Here is a 16,934-nt window from a genome sequence, read left to right on the forward strand (position 1 = left end):
TCCAGAAATGACTGAGAGTTTCTACCTCTCCCTCTCCCATTAAATGTAAGAATCCTTTTCTGAAAGTTGTCTGCCACTAAGGCTTGCTGTCAGCTAATGAAAGCAAGTAATATAAGTAACACAATGACTTAGAATCTGGATTTACAGTGAACACCATATACCTATTACCTGTATTCTATAGTTAATATTCAGCTAATTCAGCTCTATCACATTAGATCACTGAATGAAAACCCCAATATGCACGGTCTACTTTGATTTTTTTTTCTTTGCTGAGCTGTAGGATGGATATTCAACCTGAGGAAAGCAACTAATGGCTAAGGACAGGGTCCAGGTATCCCGAGGCCTTTGCTTTCTGTTTAAACCATTTGATGATGAAGGTGGAAAAAACCAACATTCCCACATCAAGGTTGTTAAATGCATTACCAGAGATAAAGAGTATATAAAATACCTTCAAGTTTGTATTTAAATTATTTTCCTCTGGGGGGAAATAAAAAATAAAACTAGAGCCTTAGCCTTATTACTTTAATAGTAATTTTTAAAAAAGGTTAAAATGATAATGAGCAAAAAAGCTGACTAAGCCACTAATCAAAGACACAGACACAAATACAATTAGTGTTTTGGGCGAGTTGCTCTGAGGATTCTTGGCTAATCCTGAGATATCCAGAGGCTTCACTTGGGGAGCCCCATCCCCGCCCGGACACAAAAAGGCACTTCCTGCCATTGCTCTCTGGTTTTTTGTGTAGCTTGAGTTAAGACCATGCAAAATAAACAACGGAATTTTGTCCAGGCGTCACATTCCCTTCTGGGAGGAAATTACTACACTCGTTTTGTAGCTCCTCTGTTTGGAGTATATTTTCTGGTTTTTAATTTTTAAACCCCCTAGGCCCTTTCCCGCTTTTTAGGAAAATTACTTGTGTTTTCTAACTTTATAGACTCAAAGTTATACCTTTTGAAAACCTCTCTTTGAGGAAATTTGCACAAACAGCAAAGAAACCTGGTTGAGTGAGATTCAACTTCCCCTCATCAAATGCACATCATCTATGCACCTGGAATCATACTTCATCCAGTAAGAAAAACACATTATAAAGTAGCATGTGTAGTATGATTCTACTTGGGCAAAATGCATGTGTACTCATGCAGAGAATGTCTGGAGGGACGGTAACATCTCATGGCGGTGAGATTGCCGATGATTAATTTCTTTTTTTTACTTGTCTGTATTGTTTGCGTTTTAAATATTGAGAATATATTGTTTTCATAATAAAAATAACATTTTCAGGGTGCCTGGGTGGCTCGGTCAGTTGTGTGTCTGACTCTTGGTTTCGGCTCAGATCATGATCTTAGGGTTTGTGAGTTTGAGCTCCGTGATGGCAGCGAGGGGCCTGCTTGGGATTCTATCCTTCTCCTTTTCTTTCTGCCCCTCCCCACCTTTTGCAAACACGTGCGCTCTCTCTTGCTCACTCTCTCTCTCTCTCAAAATAAATAAATAAACTTAAAAAAAAAAAAAAGAACACTCTCATCTTGAAGTAGTAGGGGTGAGTAGGGGATAAAATAAGTGGAACAGAAGGGGATGCAAGCAGAAACAAAAGAATGCACCAGGACTGAGGTTAGTACTCAGAATCCTCACATCTCACCCTCCAGAAGCCTCCTGTCTTGTCCCTCTGCCTACCTTCTTGCTTTACAATCATCCATTCTGTACACAGCAGCCAGAGTGATTTTCTTAAAGTGACAATCTGATTTGGAGTTCTACCCACTTAAAATCTTCAGTGGCTCCTAGCTGTGCTTAGATAAAAACCCAATCTCCTTATCCCAGCCTCAAGGCCCTGCCTGTTGTGGTCCTTGCTTCTTCATCTCCTGCCTCTCAGTCTTTTTCTCACTTTATTGCTAGTTCCTGGAACACTCTTTCCTGCCTCAGGGCCTTTGCACTTGTTCCTTGTGCTCAGATAGCTCTTCCCTCGGCTCCTCATCAGCCTCTGTTCCTCGGAGCCTCCAGCGGTAGGGTCCAAGGAATCTGCATTTTAAATATGTACTTGAGATTCTCATGTACACTCATGTTGGAGAGTCCCTATTCCAAAGCACTGGCTTTTGATGAATATTCAAGGGGCAGAGAGTTCAGGATAAACTTCTGGAAGATACCTGGAGTTATTCTCTCTCAGCCCCCTGTGAGGCTACCTAAATCCTCTGGGCTTCAAAAAGGACATAGGTGTGGCAGCTCACAGAAGGATGGGATGTTAGGGTCTCAAAGTTCCTCTACCAAAGGTAACGATGGCTGAAATTTCAGCTAGGAAGATTTTTTAGTGGTGACTATTACTTATTCATCTATTGGTAAATTAAACATAAAATACCTACAGCAAGTTAGACCATCCTCTGAGCTTGGGTTTGGAAACTGACCTGGGAAGAGTTCCGAGGCAGGTACGTTCAGGTTTCTGTCTTGGGCATTCACTGCCTGAGAACTGGTGCATTCTGGAGGGCCCTGTCGGACAGACAGATGATGGGGGCAGGAGGGTGCGGAAGGTACTATAAACATGAAACAAACAAACGCTCTCTGAGCTTGTGCTGAGGGCAAGCCCCCATGCTAGGCACAGGTATGTGGGGGAGGACCCCACAAGACACACCCAGGTCTGCCCAGCCTCCCCACGAGGGCTCATGGTGAGCCGTCAGAGAATCTTGTCATGGGCAAAGTGGTTACGGTAGTTTTATTTTTTATTGTTGTTGAGGAATTTACCTAGTCCCACCTGGTGGGCATAAACAGAAGTCAGAACTTTACTAGGAGGCTGTGGCAGGAAAAGCAATAGAGAGTCATTAATTTTGTTGGCCTCTCCTATGATTCCTTTCAGGAACCCCTCCCTCACTCCCTGTGGTTTTGGGGCTCACCAGTCAAGGTGGCCCCATCTCTCTCACCCCACGAGCTGGACCAATCACAGTCCTTCCTGGATCTTCTTGACAGAATCTAGGAGGCAGGCTTTCTTTCTGCTGGGCTTGCTAAACTGGCCAGAGATGACCCTTGTGCTGTCCAGTTCCATCACACCCACCCAGCAGAGAAAGCCCGAGTGACAAAGAGAGAGAGCCGCAATGATATCATTCAAGCCCCTAGATCCAGATGGACCTGAAGCTAGACCCACTCCTAATCTGTCCACGGTAGGTACTAATAAACCCCCTTAGTGCTTCGATTAGTTCGAGCTCAGTTTCTTCTCTTGCAACAGAAAGAGGCCTGACTAATGCATAGGACTTAGACTGTTTCTTCCATTATTATTCCAAGTCTCCAAATAAAAAATGTGCTATTGGCAGAAAGTCATCTTTGTAATGTAATAGTGAGGCCAATCTCATAATGTAGATGGGCAATGTTACAATCCTACAGGGTGTGGGGCTTCTATAAATAACGGGCCAGGCACAGCCCTACCATTTATGGTTCTCAGAAGCTGTTCTTGGGTCCGGGAGTGTCACAGTCTCTTACCACCAAATGCTCTGCTCTCATACACCATGAATCCCCACTATTACTTCCAATTCTAGTCTAACACCACGGGGTTCATTCCAGCTTTCCTCCTTTCCATATTTGTAACTCCCTTTCCCACCAGTGACAAACTGGCTCCCACTGTAATCAACATACTTATTGACTTGCTCAGACCTACAAAGCATAGAGAATAGCTTCAGAATGGCTAATCCATACCACTACAAAAGCAAGCCTACTAACTAGAGCTCAATATTTGTTTACAGTTTTTTGTCATTAGTCTGAGGGGATATGGCCAAAACACAGTGTGCAACAGTTGTCCCTGCCCTATTTCGCTATGTTTATGTTTTTCATTTGAAATAACACTAAGTTCATTGTTTCCGCTTCTATTTAAATTTAAGGGATTTTTTTTTCTTCCATCCTTGTTGATATTAATTTTTGAGTATGCGAAGCATGAATACAGTCCTGAGAGAAAACTATGTGTAATATATATTCAGACAAGTGTAACCCCTATTCCCACCTCTTCCACCCTGTTCCTCTGCTTCTGTCCTCTCCACCCATCCCTACCCGCCCAAAGGGGTCTCATTTCCTGGTTTATCCTTCCTGTGTTTCTCTGTTTAAAAATAAGCAGATATATCTATGTGTTATTACTGTTCCTTCTTTTCACACTATGGACACTCTTTAGCACTACTCTTTGTTCACTTAATAATATGTATCCTGCATATAGCTTCTTATTGGTTCATAGAGATGTTAAATCTTTTTTACAGCCATGTTGTGTTCCATTGTGTGCATGTACTATGGTTTACGAAACTATTCTTCTATGTATGAGCATTTTGGTTGTTTCCAATAGTTTGCAATGACAAATAGTGCTTCAGGGCATATTATGCATAAGGATTTTTGTGTTATTGGAAATTTTCGTTTTCTTTTTTTTTTAAGTAAACTGTGTTCTGAATGTGGGGCTCAAACTCATGACCCTGAGATCAAGAGTCCTCTTGCCCTACCAACTGAGCCAGTACCCCTGAAAATGTTTCTTTAAAGTAAATCCCTAGGAGTTGGATTGCTGAGTCAAAAGTAAAACACATGTCATTTTAATTTTTTTTAAATATTTATTTATTTAGAGACAGAGAGAGAGTGTGTGCATTTGTGTAAGCAGGAGAGGGGCAGAAAGAGAAGGACAGAGAGAATCCCAAGAAGGCTCTGCACTGTCAGCATGGAGCCTGACATGGGGCTCAATCCCACGAACCATGAAATCATGACCTGAGCCAAAATCAAGAGTCAGACACTTAACCAACTGAGCCACCCAGGCACCCCGTATGTCATTCTTTACACATTGTCAGATCTCTCCTTAAATGAGTTATGGTAATTTGCATACCTACCACCAGTGAAAGTGCCTATTTCTCCACAGTCTTGCCAGCAGAATGCTTTGTCAAACTTTCAAGTTATTGCTTCTCTAATAGGAAAGAAACAGTATCTCAGTGTGGTTTTTTTCATATTTATTTATTTAAGTAATGTCTACACCCAGTGTGGGGCTTGAGCTCATGACCCCAAGGTGAGGAGTCACATGAGCCAGCCAGAGCCAGCCAGGTGCCCCACCAAAAAATTTCTACGTGATAAAAACATTTTGGTATGCAGTTCTATCACTTTTAACATATGTATAGATTCTTTTTTTTTTTAATGTTTATTTTTGAGACAGAGAGAGACAGAGTATGAATGGGGGAGGGTCAGAGAGAGAGACACACACAGAATCTGAAACAGGCTCCAGGCTCTGAGCTGTCAGCACAGAGCCTGATGCGGGGCTTGAACTCACAGGCTGCGAGATCATGACCTGAGCCGAAGTCGGACACTTAACCAACTGAGCCACCCAGGTGCCCCTAGATTCTTGTGACCACAGTGAAGACATGGAACTCCCAATCCATTCCATGACTCCCCCAAATTTACTCATGGGACCCCTTTTTAGTCAGACACTCTCTTCACCTATAAACCCTAGTCACCACTGATCTGTTCTCCATTCCTCATGTGACTTGTCCAGTGTCATATGAATGGAATTATATAGTACGTAACCTTTTGAGACTTACTTTTTTCATCTAGCATAGTATCTTTGAGAGTCACCCACACTGCTCTGTGCATCAATAGTTCATTTCTTGGTACTGCCCATCAGTGTCCCTCTGTACCTATGCACCTCTGTGTGCTTATCCATTCACCTAATGAAAGACATTTGGATTGTTTGCAGTTTTTTCTGATTATAAGCAAAACTTCTATAAATATCTGTGTACAGTTTTAGAGATAAATGCCTAGAAGTGGGATTGCTAAGTTATTTGGTAAACATATGTTTAACTTTATAAGAAACTGAAACCATCGAACTCCTAGAAGAAAATATAGGTGGTAAGCTCCTTGACATCGGTCTTGGTGATGATTTTTTGGACTTGACACCAAAAAAGGCAAGAAAAACAAAAAATGAACAAGTGGAACACTACATCACACCAAAAGCTTCTGCACCAGCAAAAGGAAACCACCAACAAAATGTAAAGGCAATTTATTGAATGGGAGAAAATATTTGCAAATTATATATTTAAAGAGGGTTAATACCCAAAATACATAAAGAACTTATACAACTCAGTAACAAAAAACAAACAGTCTGATTAAAAAATGAGCAGAGGTGGGCACCTGACTGGCTCAAGTCTGTGAAGCATCTCACTCTTGATCTTGGGGTTGTAAATTCAAGTCCCACCAGATTACTTAAAAGAATAAATAAATAAAATCTTTAAATAAATGGGCAGAGGAACTAAATAGACATTTTTTCAAAGACATACAGATGGCCAGCAGGTACATGAACAGGTACTCACCATCACTAGCCATCAGGAAAATGCAAATCAAAAGCATAATGAGATATCACCTCACACATGGTAGAATGGCTAATATCAAAAAGATAAAAAATAAAAAGTGTTGGCAAGAATGTGGAAAAAAGGAAACCCTTGTCCACTGTTGGTGGGAATGTAAATTCGTGTAGCCACTAGGGAAAACAGTATGGGGATTCCTCAAAAATTAAAAATAAGGGCGCCTGGTTGGCTCAGCCAGTTAAGTGTCCAAGTCTTGATTTGGACTCGGGTCATGATCTCATGAGTTCGAGCCCTGTGTTGGGCTCCACACTGGGTTTGGAGCCTCCTTGAAATTCTCTCTCTCCCTCTCCCTCTGCCCCTCCTCCACTCTCTCTCTTTTTCAAAATAAAAATAAATATAGAACTATCATATGATCCAGCAATTCTCCTTCTGAGTATTTGACCAAAGGAAATGATAGCACTAACTCTAAAAGATACACGCACTCTTATGTTCATTGTAACATTATTTATAATAGCCAAAACATGGAAGCAACTTAAGCATCTGTCAATGGATAAATGGACAAAGAAAATGTAGAATATATATACAATGGAATATTATTCAGTCATAAAAAGATGGAAATCTTGCCATTTGCAACAACATAGAATGCCCTTGAAGGCATTATGCAAGTGAAATAAGAGAAAGACAAATACCAAATGGTCTCACTTATATGTGGACTCTTTAAGGAAAAAAAAAACTGAACTCAGAAACAGAAAACAGATTGGTGGTTGCCAGAGGCAGGGAGTAGGAAGTGGGCAAAATGGGTGAAGATGGTGAAAAGGTGCAAACTTCCAGTTGTAAAATAAATATGTCTTGGTATTACCAAGTAATGTACAGCATGATGACTATAGTTAATAAAACTTTGTTGTATATCTGAAAGTTGCTAAGAGAGTAAATATTAAGTTATTATCATCAGAAAAAAATAATTTGTAGCCATATATGGTAATGGATATTAACTAGACTTACTGTGGTGATCATTTCACAAATTTACAACTATTGAATCATTATGTTGTGTACCTGAAACAAATGTACTGTTATATATTAATTATATCTCAATCTTTTTAAAAAGGGGGAAAAAGTTTTTTCAGATATTTCCAGTATTTGAGTCATCTTGGGGATGGTATCTTTTTCTTTTCCCATGATAATATGTCAGACTTTTGTGTTTCTTTGTATGTCAAGTAATTTTGGATTGCATCCTGGCCATTTGTATATTATGTTATGATACTCTAAGTCTTTTTTAAAATTTTTTTTAATGTTTGTTTATTATTGAGAGACAGAGAGAGACAAAGCATGAGTATGGGAGGGGCAGAGAGAGGTGGAGACACAGAATCCGAAGCAGGCTCCAGGCTCTGAGCTGTCAGCACAGAGCCTGACGCGGGGCTGGAACTCACAAACCGCGAGACCATGGCCTGAGCTGAAGTTGGACGCCCAACCAACTGAGCCACCCAGGAACCCCTGATACTCTAAGTCTTGTTTCATCCCTATGGACAATTTTTTAAAGTTTATGTATTTGTTTTAAGAGAGACAGAGATAGCGTGAGTGGGGGAGGGGCAGAGAGACAAAGGGAAAGAGAGCATATGCCATACAGGCTCCGCACTGCCAGTGCAGAACCCGATTCAGGGCTGAACTCACGACACAGCGAGATTATGACTTGAGCAGAACCCAGGAGTCAGACGCTTAACCGACTGAGCCATCTAGGTGTCCTGATAATTTTTTTTAAGCAGGCAATTGACCTGGTTAGGTACGGATTGCAAGTTCTGATCTGCCTTCTTCTTCTTCTTCTTATTTTTTTTAATGTTTATTTTTGAGAGAGAGAGAGACAGAAAGTGTGAGTGTGCCAGCAGGGGAGGGGTAGAGAGATAGGGAGACAGAATTCGAAGCAGGCTTTGCACTGAGAGCAGAGAGCCCAATGTGGGGATGGAACTCACAAACCCTGAGATCATGACCTGAGTTAAGTTGGGTGCTTAACTGACTGAGCCACCCGGGCACCCCCGATCTGTGTTCTGTGGGCTGCATTTCCAATGTCACTTTAATTTTCATTGCCTGTGTGGTGCCCTTAGATCTATCCTGCATGTGTGCCACCCACAGGCCAGCTGATACGTTGACAGTTACCTACCCTGTTTAGTTCTCAAAGATTTTGATGCGTGCTCAGCACAGGAGAAGTCCAGGAATTTGTTCATAACTTTATAAGATTACCTTCTGAAGCCTTGTCTCTGTGATCACTCCTCTCCTCTAGTTCACAGGGGTTCCCCTTTCTAGTCCTCTGGCCAGCCAGGGCTTTAGTCTCCCCTTTGCTATGCATTTCCTATGACTATAACTGCTTCTGCAGCCAAGTGGTGGGAAGATCGGGAGATTTAAATAAAAGAAATGGATGAGGTGCCTGGGTGGCTCAGTCAGTTAAGCTTCCAACTTTAATCTCAGCTCAGGTCTTGATCTCAGGGTTGTGAATTCAGACAAGAAAGAAAGAAAGAAAGAAAGAAAGAAAGAAAGAAAGAAAGAGAGAAAGAAAGAAAAAGAAAGAAAGAAAGAAAGAAAGAAAGAAAAAGAAAAGAAAAGAAAAGAAAAGAAAAGAAAAGAAAAGAAAAGAAAGGGAGGGGGGAGGAAAGAAAAGGAAATGGAGATTCCCTCTATGCTCTTTGAACTATGGTTCAAACTGTGGTTCCTCTGGTCAGAGTGAAGGATTATCTTTGCTCTGAGAGTGAAGACAGAATAGAATGTGTTTAACCCATCTTAATTGGAACTGAAGGGTTCTTGGTGTGATTTTAATTTGCATTTCTCTTATAATAAGTGAATTTGACATTTTTTGGTATCTTTAAACAAAGTCCATATTAAAATGTCTTTAATTTCTTGTTCATATCTTTTGCTCATTTTTCTACTGGATTTTTGGTCTTCTTTATCTTCAAATATTTAAGGGTTATTAGCTATTTACCTGTTATATATGCAGAAAATATTTTCTCCTAGTTTTTCATCTTTTACTTTGCTTATATTTTTAACCATGAAAAAAGTTTTTATTTTTCTATAATTAGATTTATCAGTCTTTTCCTTTATTAAATCTGGTTTTTGGATCAGTTAGAAAACTTTTCTTTCCTTATGTACAGATTATAAAGAAATTCACTGCTGTCTTTTTTTAATTTAATTTTTTATGTTTTTAAATTTACATCCAAATTAGTTAGCATATAGTGCAACAATGATTTCAGGAGTAGATTCCTTAGTGCCCCTTACCCATTTAGCCCATCCCCCCTCCCACAACCCCTCCCCTTAACCCTCCATTTGTTCTCCATATTTATGAGTCTCTTCTGTTTTGTCCCCCTCCCTGTTTTTATATTATTTTTGTTTCCCTTCCCTCATGTTCATCTGTTTTGTCTCTTAAAGTCCTCATATGAGTGAAGTCATGTGATTTTTGTCTTTCTCTGACTAATTTCACTTAGCATAATACCCTCTAGTTCCATCCACGTAGTTGCAAATGGCAAGATTTCATTCTTTTTGATTGCCGAGTAATACTCCATTGTATATATATACCACATCTTCTTTATCCATGCAACCATCAATGGGCATTTGGGCTCTTTCCATACTTTGGCTATTGTTGATAGTGCTGCTATAAACACGGGGTGCATGTGTCCCTTTGAAACAGCACATCTGTATCCCATGGACAAATGCCTAGGTGTCCTGATAATTTTTTATCAGGTCGTAGGGTAGTTCTATTTTTAGTTTTTTGAGGAACCTCCATACTGTTTTCCAGAGTGGCTGCACCAACTTGCATTGCCACCAACAATGCAAAAGAGATCTTCTTTCTCTGCATCCTTGCCAACATCTGTTTTTGCCTGAGTTGTTAATGTTAGCCATTCTGACAGGTGTGAGGTGGTATCTCATTGTGGTTTTGATTTGTATTTCCCTGATGATGAGTGATGTTGAGCATTTTTTCATGTGTCAGTTGGCCATCTGAATGTCTTCCTTGGAGAAGTGTCTATTCATGTCTTTCACCCATTTCTTCACTGGATTATTTGTTTTTTGGATGTTGAGTTTGACAAATTCTTTATAGATTTTGGATACTAACCTTTTATCTGATATGTCATTTGCAAATATCTTCTCCCATTCTGTTGGTTGCCTTTTAGTTTTGCTGATTGTTTCCTTCGCTGTGCTGAAGGTTTTTATTTTGATGAGATCCCAGTAGTTCATTTTTGCTTTTGTTTCCCTTGCCTCTGGAGACGTGTTGAGTAAGAAGTTGCTATGGGCAAGATCAAAGAGGTTTTTGCCTCCTTTCTCCTCAAGGATTTTGATGGCTTCTTGTCTTATATTGAGGTCTTTCATCCATTTTGAGTTTATTTTTGTATGGTGTAAGAAAGTGGTCAAAGTTCATTCTTCTGCATGTCACTGTCCAGTTTTGCCAGCACCACTTGCTGAAGAGACTGTCTTTATTCCATTGGATATTCTTTCCTGCTTTGTCAGAGATTAGTTGGCCATACGTTTGTGTGTCCATTTCTGGGTTCTCTATTCTGTTCCATTGATCTGAGTGTCTGTTCTTGTGCCAGTACCATATTGTCTTGATGATTACAGTTTTGTAGTATAGCTTGAAGTCTGGGATTGTGATGCCTCCTGCTTTGGTTTGCTTTTTCAAGATCGCTTTGGCTATTTGGGGTCTTTTCTGGTTCCATACAAATTTTAGGATTATTTGTTCTAGCTCTGTGAAGAATGCTGGTGTTACTTTGATAGGGATTGCATAGAATATGTAGATTGTTTTAGGTAGTATCGACATTTTAACAATATTTGTTCTTCCTATCCAGGAGCATGGAATATTTTTCCATTTTTTTGTGCCTTCTTCAATTTCTTTCATAAGCTTTCTATAGTTTTCAGTGTATAGATTTTTCACCTCTTTGGTTAGATTTATTCCTAGGTATTTTATAGTTTTTGGTGCAACTGTAAATGGGATTGATTCCTTAATTTTTCTTTCTGTCGCTTCATTGTTGGTGTATAGGAATGCAACCAATTTCTGTGCATTGATTTCATATCCTGCAACTTTGCTGAATTTATGAATCAGTTCTATCAGTTTTTTGGTGGAATCTTTTGGGTTTTCCATATAGACTGTCATGTTGGTGTTTTCTTCTAATATTTGTGTGGTCTCCTATTTAAGGTTTAACTTTCTAATCCTTTTGTGTAAGGTATGAGACATAAATCTAATTTAATTTTTTTCTAAATGGCTATCCTGTTTTCCCAGGACTATTTATTTGAAAGTCCAACTTTACCCCCATGATTTTACTTACTAAATTTCTATATGTCTTTGGGTCTGTATGTGAATTTTCTATCCTGTTCGACAAATCTATTTATCTATTCACGTGCTAGTATGATACTTTATATTTTTATTTTTTATTTATTTATTTTTTTTTTTAATTTTTTTTCAATGTTTTTTATTTATTTTTGGGACAGAGAGAGACAGAGCATGAACGGCGGAGGGGCAGAGAGAGAGGGAGACACAGAATCGGAAACAGGCTCCAGGCTCCGAGCCATCAGCCCAGAGCCTGACGCGGGGCTCGAACTCACAGACCGCGAGATCGTGACCTGGCTGAAGTCGGACGCTTAACCGACTGCGCCACCCAGGCACCCCTATATTTTTATTTTTTAAAGATTTTATTTTTAAGTAATCTCTGTACCCAGTGTGGGGCTCAAACTCATAACCCCAAGATGAAGAGCCACACACTCCACCAACTGAGCCAGCTAGGTGCCCCATATGCTTTTTAACTTAGTTTTTGTAGAATGTCTTAAGGTCTGATTGCGCTGTTGTAGATTTTTCTCTTTTGGTGTTTCCCTTGCTATTATTCATTTTTATTTTTCCCTATGAACTTTGGCATTAACTTTCTAGCTCCATAAATAAATCTGCTGAAGGAGTGCCTGGGTGGCTCAGTCAGTTAAGTGTCTGACTCTTGATTTTGGCTCAGATCATGATCTTATGGTTTGTAAGATAGAAGCCCACATTGAGCTCTGTGCTGACAGCATGGAGTCTGCTTGGAATTCTCTCTCTTTCTGTCCTTCTCTCTCTGCCCCTACCGTGTGTGCATGCTCTCTCTCTCTCTCTCTCTCTCTCTCTCTCAGGATGGATAAATAAACATTAAAAAAAAAAGAACTTTGTATTTTTGATAGTGCATATAGAGATACCCTTGCTTTGTTCCTTATCTTTATGGAAATGTCCCTAGTGTTTCCCAGAGAAATAAAATATGTTAAGAAACTATCCATTAAAAAAAAGAAGAAAAAGATGAAAAGAAAAAGAAAATATCCATCAATTTCTATTTTCTTGCATTTTTTTAATAGATGTCAAATTTTGACAAAGGCTTCTTTAGGATCTATGGAGGTAATCATATGATTTTTCTTTCAAGATCTATTAATATGATATTTTATTAGATGTCCTCAGATTGAACCAATCTGCATTCCTGGAATGAAATCCTACTTGGTCATGATATGTTATTTTTCTTAATGTTTACTTATTTTTGAGAGAGAGAGAGAGAAAGAGAGGGGCAGAGAAAGGGAGACAGAGGATCCAAAGCAGGCTCTGTACTGACAGCAGACAGCCCAATGCAGGGCTGGGACTCATGAACCGTGAGATCATGACCTGAGCCATAGTCGGATGCTTAACTGACTGAGCCACCCAGGTGCCAATGGTATATTATTCTCTTAACATGGTGTTGTATCCTGTTTGCTAATGTTTTATTCAATATTTTTGTATCAATAGTCATAAGCAATCATAGTTTGTGATTTTCTTTCCTTTTCTTTTTTTATTATCTTTTAAAAGTCAACTTCATTTGATTTGGGTATCAATGTTGTACATTTGCTACATTCTACAATAATTTATGTAGCATTGGGACTATGTGGTGTTTGAAGGTTTAGTAGAATTCCCCTGTGAAACTATCTGGAGCTGGTTCTCTTGTGGAATAATGTTCTATTTCTTCCACAGAAATTGGTATATTTAAGATTTCTATCTTTAAAGGAATCAAATTTGGTAAACTCTGATTTTTTGTTTTATGTTTGTTGGTTTTTTCAAAAGGTTTTATTTTTAAGTAATCTCTACACCCAACGTGGGGTTTGAACTCACAGCCCCAAGATCAAGAGTCGAGTGTTCTACCAATGAAGTCAGCCAGGTGCCCCTGTTTTTTGTTTTTTGGGGTTCTTTTGTTTTTAATTCACCATTTTGTCTAGTTTTTTTTTTTTAAGTTTATATATTTATTTTGAGAGACAGAGAGAGAGTGAGAGAGCAGGGGAGGGGCAGAAAGAGAGAGAGAGAGAGAGAGAGAGAGAGAGAGAGAATCCCAAGCAGGCTCCACTCTGTCAGCACAGAGCCTGATGCAGGGCTCGAACCCACGAACTGTGAGATCATGACCTGGGCTGAACCAACAGCCAGACGCTTAACTGACTGAGCCACCCAGGTGCCCCTGTCTAGGTTTTTAAAATGTATTTGCTTAAAGGTCTACCAAATAGTCTCTTATGATTTAAAATTTTTCTTCTATTTAAATTACTCTTACTATTTCCCCTTGTCATTTCTTATTTTGCATATTTGTGTTTTCCTTCTTTTGCCTGATTAAGTTAGCAAGTGGCTTATCTATTTTGTTAACTTTTTCCAAAAACAAATCACGATTTTGACTTGTTCAAACATACTATTTCTCTATTCTCTATCCACTAATTTCTGATTTTATCTAATCTTTGTGGTTTCCATTTCTGTACTTTGTTGTTGTTTGTTTATTCTGTAATTATTTTCTGATGTCTTGAGCTTGGAATCTTTTTACCGCTCTCTCATTTTTAATGATATATATGGTTAGGGGTATGGATTTTCTTCTCATCCCTACTTTATATATACATTTATTTAATTGACTCTGTTATACAGTTTCATTATCAGTCTTCAGAGATTTGATAATTTTGGTTTGTCTCCCCCTCTGTACCCAAGAGTTAATAGGTTTAAAAATTTCCAGGTTGAAGATTCTTTTCATACTTAAACAATATGAAACTTACAAAAGTTGCAAGTATAGTACAAAAAATATTTTTCCCTGAATCATTTGAGAGTAAGTTACCAACTTCTAGCCCTAATCACCTCAAACACTTAGTGTGTATTTCCTTCAGACAGGTATGTTTCCTATATAACCACAATACAGGTACAGAAATGAGTAAATTAACGTAATTAACATAGATGTTCTTGCTTTTCTTTTGTCCTGCAGAATCCCTAGGTTTCTCCCTTCTGCTCCTTTCCCGCTTTTACCGTACAGTCTCCTCTCTCTTCCTTTTTACTCTTTTCTCCCCCAAAAGCATTGCCTTTCCAAAGTCTGCTCATGCACACATTTTAGTCCCTTCCCTGTAATCAGTACTTTGATGTACCAAGACTCTTCACATTTAAGGTGGACTTTCCCTATTGAAAAAAAATTTTGAGATGTAATTCACATACCATAAAATCAATTTTTTTAAAGTGTACAATTCAGGGAGTCTGGGTGGCTCAGTTGGTTAAGCATCCGACTCTTGATTTCAGCTCAGGTCATGATCTCATGGGTTTGTGAGATGAAGCCCCAAATTGGGCTCTACATTGACAGCATGGAGCCCTCTTGGGATTCTCTCCCTCCCTCCCTCTCTCTGCTCTTCCCCCACTTATGCGCACACATGCATGCTGTCTCTCTTTCAAAATAAATAAATGAATGGTTTTTTTTTAAGTATACAGGCGTATACCTGGGTGGTTCAGTTGGCTGAGCGTCCAACTTCGGCTCAGGTCATGATCTCACGGTTTGTGAGTTGGAGCCCCGTGTCAGGCTCTGTGCTGACAGCTCAGAGCCTAGAGCCTGCTTCGGATTCTGTGTGTGTGTGTGTGTGTGTGTGTGTGTGTGTTTGCCCCTCCTCTGCTCATGCTCTATCTCTTTCAAAAATAAACATTTAAAAAAATGAATAAAGGGGCACCTGGGTGGCTCAGTCGGTTAAGTGGCTGACTTCGGCTCAGGTCATGATCTTGCAGTCCGTGAGTTCGAGCCCCGCGTCGGGCTCTGTGCTGACAGCTCAGAGCCTGGAGCCTGTTTCAGATTCTGTGTCTCCCTCTCTCTGACCCTCCCCCGTTCATGCTCTGTCTCTCTCTGTCTCAAAAATAAATAAATGTTAAAAAAAAATTTAAAAAAACGAATAAAAAGTATACAATTCAGTGGTTTTTAGTACATTCACAAGATTGTGAAACCAGTACCATATCTAATTCCAGAACATTTTTATCACCCCCTAAAAACCCCATTATCATTAGCATCATTGTCCAACCCTGCTCCCAGCCCCTAGTAACCACTAATCTACTTTCTTTCTCTATGGTTTTGCTTATTGTGGACATTTCATAGAGTTGGAATCATATAAAAAGAGGCTTTTGTATTTGGCTTCTTTCACTTACCATGCTCTTTTCAAAGTCTATCCATTGTAGAATATATGGTAGAATATATCAATACTTCATTCTTTTTTATGGCTGAATAATAGTCCCTTATATGGCTATACCGCATTTTCTTCAATTCATTAGTTTATGTTAATTGAGGTGTTTCCACCTTTGCGCTCTTATGAATAATGTTGCTGTAAATATTCACGTACAATTTTTTGTATGGACATGTTTTCGGTTTGAGTGTATACCTAAGAGTAGAATTTCTGAGTAATATGGTAATTTTATGTTTAATTTTTTGAAGATCTGACAAATGCTATCCAATGTGATTGCACCATTTTACATTTCCACAGCAATGTTTGAGGGTTTCCATTTCTCTACATCCTTGTCAATATTTGCTACTATCTGTCTTTTTAAAAAATTATATCTATCCTAGTGGTCGTGTGGTGGTATTTCATTGTGGTTTTGATTTGCATTTTCTGGACTTTCTCTTTCCTGTGATTTTCACCCAGTCTGCCTTTACAGCCCCTACTCTTTTTTTTTTTTTTAATGTTTATTTATTTGAGAGAGACAGAGAGTAGGGGAGGGACAGAGATAGAGGGAGAATTGCAAGCACGCCCCCGCACAGTCATTGTAGAACTGGATGTCACATTCATGACATCATGACCCCAGGCGAAATCAAGTCAGATGCCTAACCGACTGAGCCACCCAGGCAGCCCAGAGTCCCTACTCTTAACCTCTCTTCTATAACAGATACCACATAAAGAGTAAAAAGTAAAAATCCCCTTTGGACTACCTCTTAATGCCACAGTAACCACTTGTTACAGCTTCAACAGTTTATTATAAATTTATTATATATCCTTATAGACCTTGTCCCTGCATATAAGCACTCTTAGGGTCATTTTAGTTTACTTTTGTTTTTTACATAAATGATGCTGTAATATGCACATTCTGTAATTTGCTTCTTTTTACTCAACATGCTATTATTTTTAAAAGTCTATAAGCATGTATTATGTAAATAAGAATTATTGTAAGTGGAATAATGGCATCTTCTAGATGAGCGAGTACATCTGGATTTCTTCTATAAATTTCTGATTGCTATTTTAGGGTAACAGACTTAAATCTAGTGATTTTGTTAAATCTTAATTGTAAGTTTTAATATTTATATAAACAAGAATGTACATATCTCTAGCCAAAATACCACTTATATTTAGAGAATATGTTATTTCTAAGGAATTCTGGGAACTTAATAGAT

General features: G+C 39.0%; 1 long non-coding RNA gene across 5 annotated transcripts in view; it reads left to right on the forward strand.

The window, feature by feature from the left end:
- Positions 1–16,934, forward strand: part of LOC125929505 (uncharacterized) — a 50,665-nt gene that overhangs the window by 16,911 nt on the left and 16,820 nt on the right. Inside the window, exon 3 of one of the 5 annotated variants that reach the window (XR_007459884.1) lies at positions 2,835–3,135. The exons of 3 other annotated variants lie outside the window; for them this stretch is intronic. This is a non-coding gene — a long non-coding RNA (uncharacterized LOC125929505). Of the gene's footprint in view, positions 1–2,834; positions 8,770–16,934 lie in introns of those variants that run through there. One more of the 5 variants, XR_007459882.1, reaches the window with a different exon arrangement.

Source organism: Panthera uncia, chromosome A2 (genome assembly GCF_023721935.1).
Source record: "Panthera uncia isolate 11264 chromosome A2, Puncia_PCG_1.0, whole genome shotgun sequence".
NCBI classification, from domain to species: Eukaryota; Metazoa; Chordata; class Mammalia; order Carnivora; family Felidae; genus Panthera; species Panthera uncia.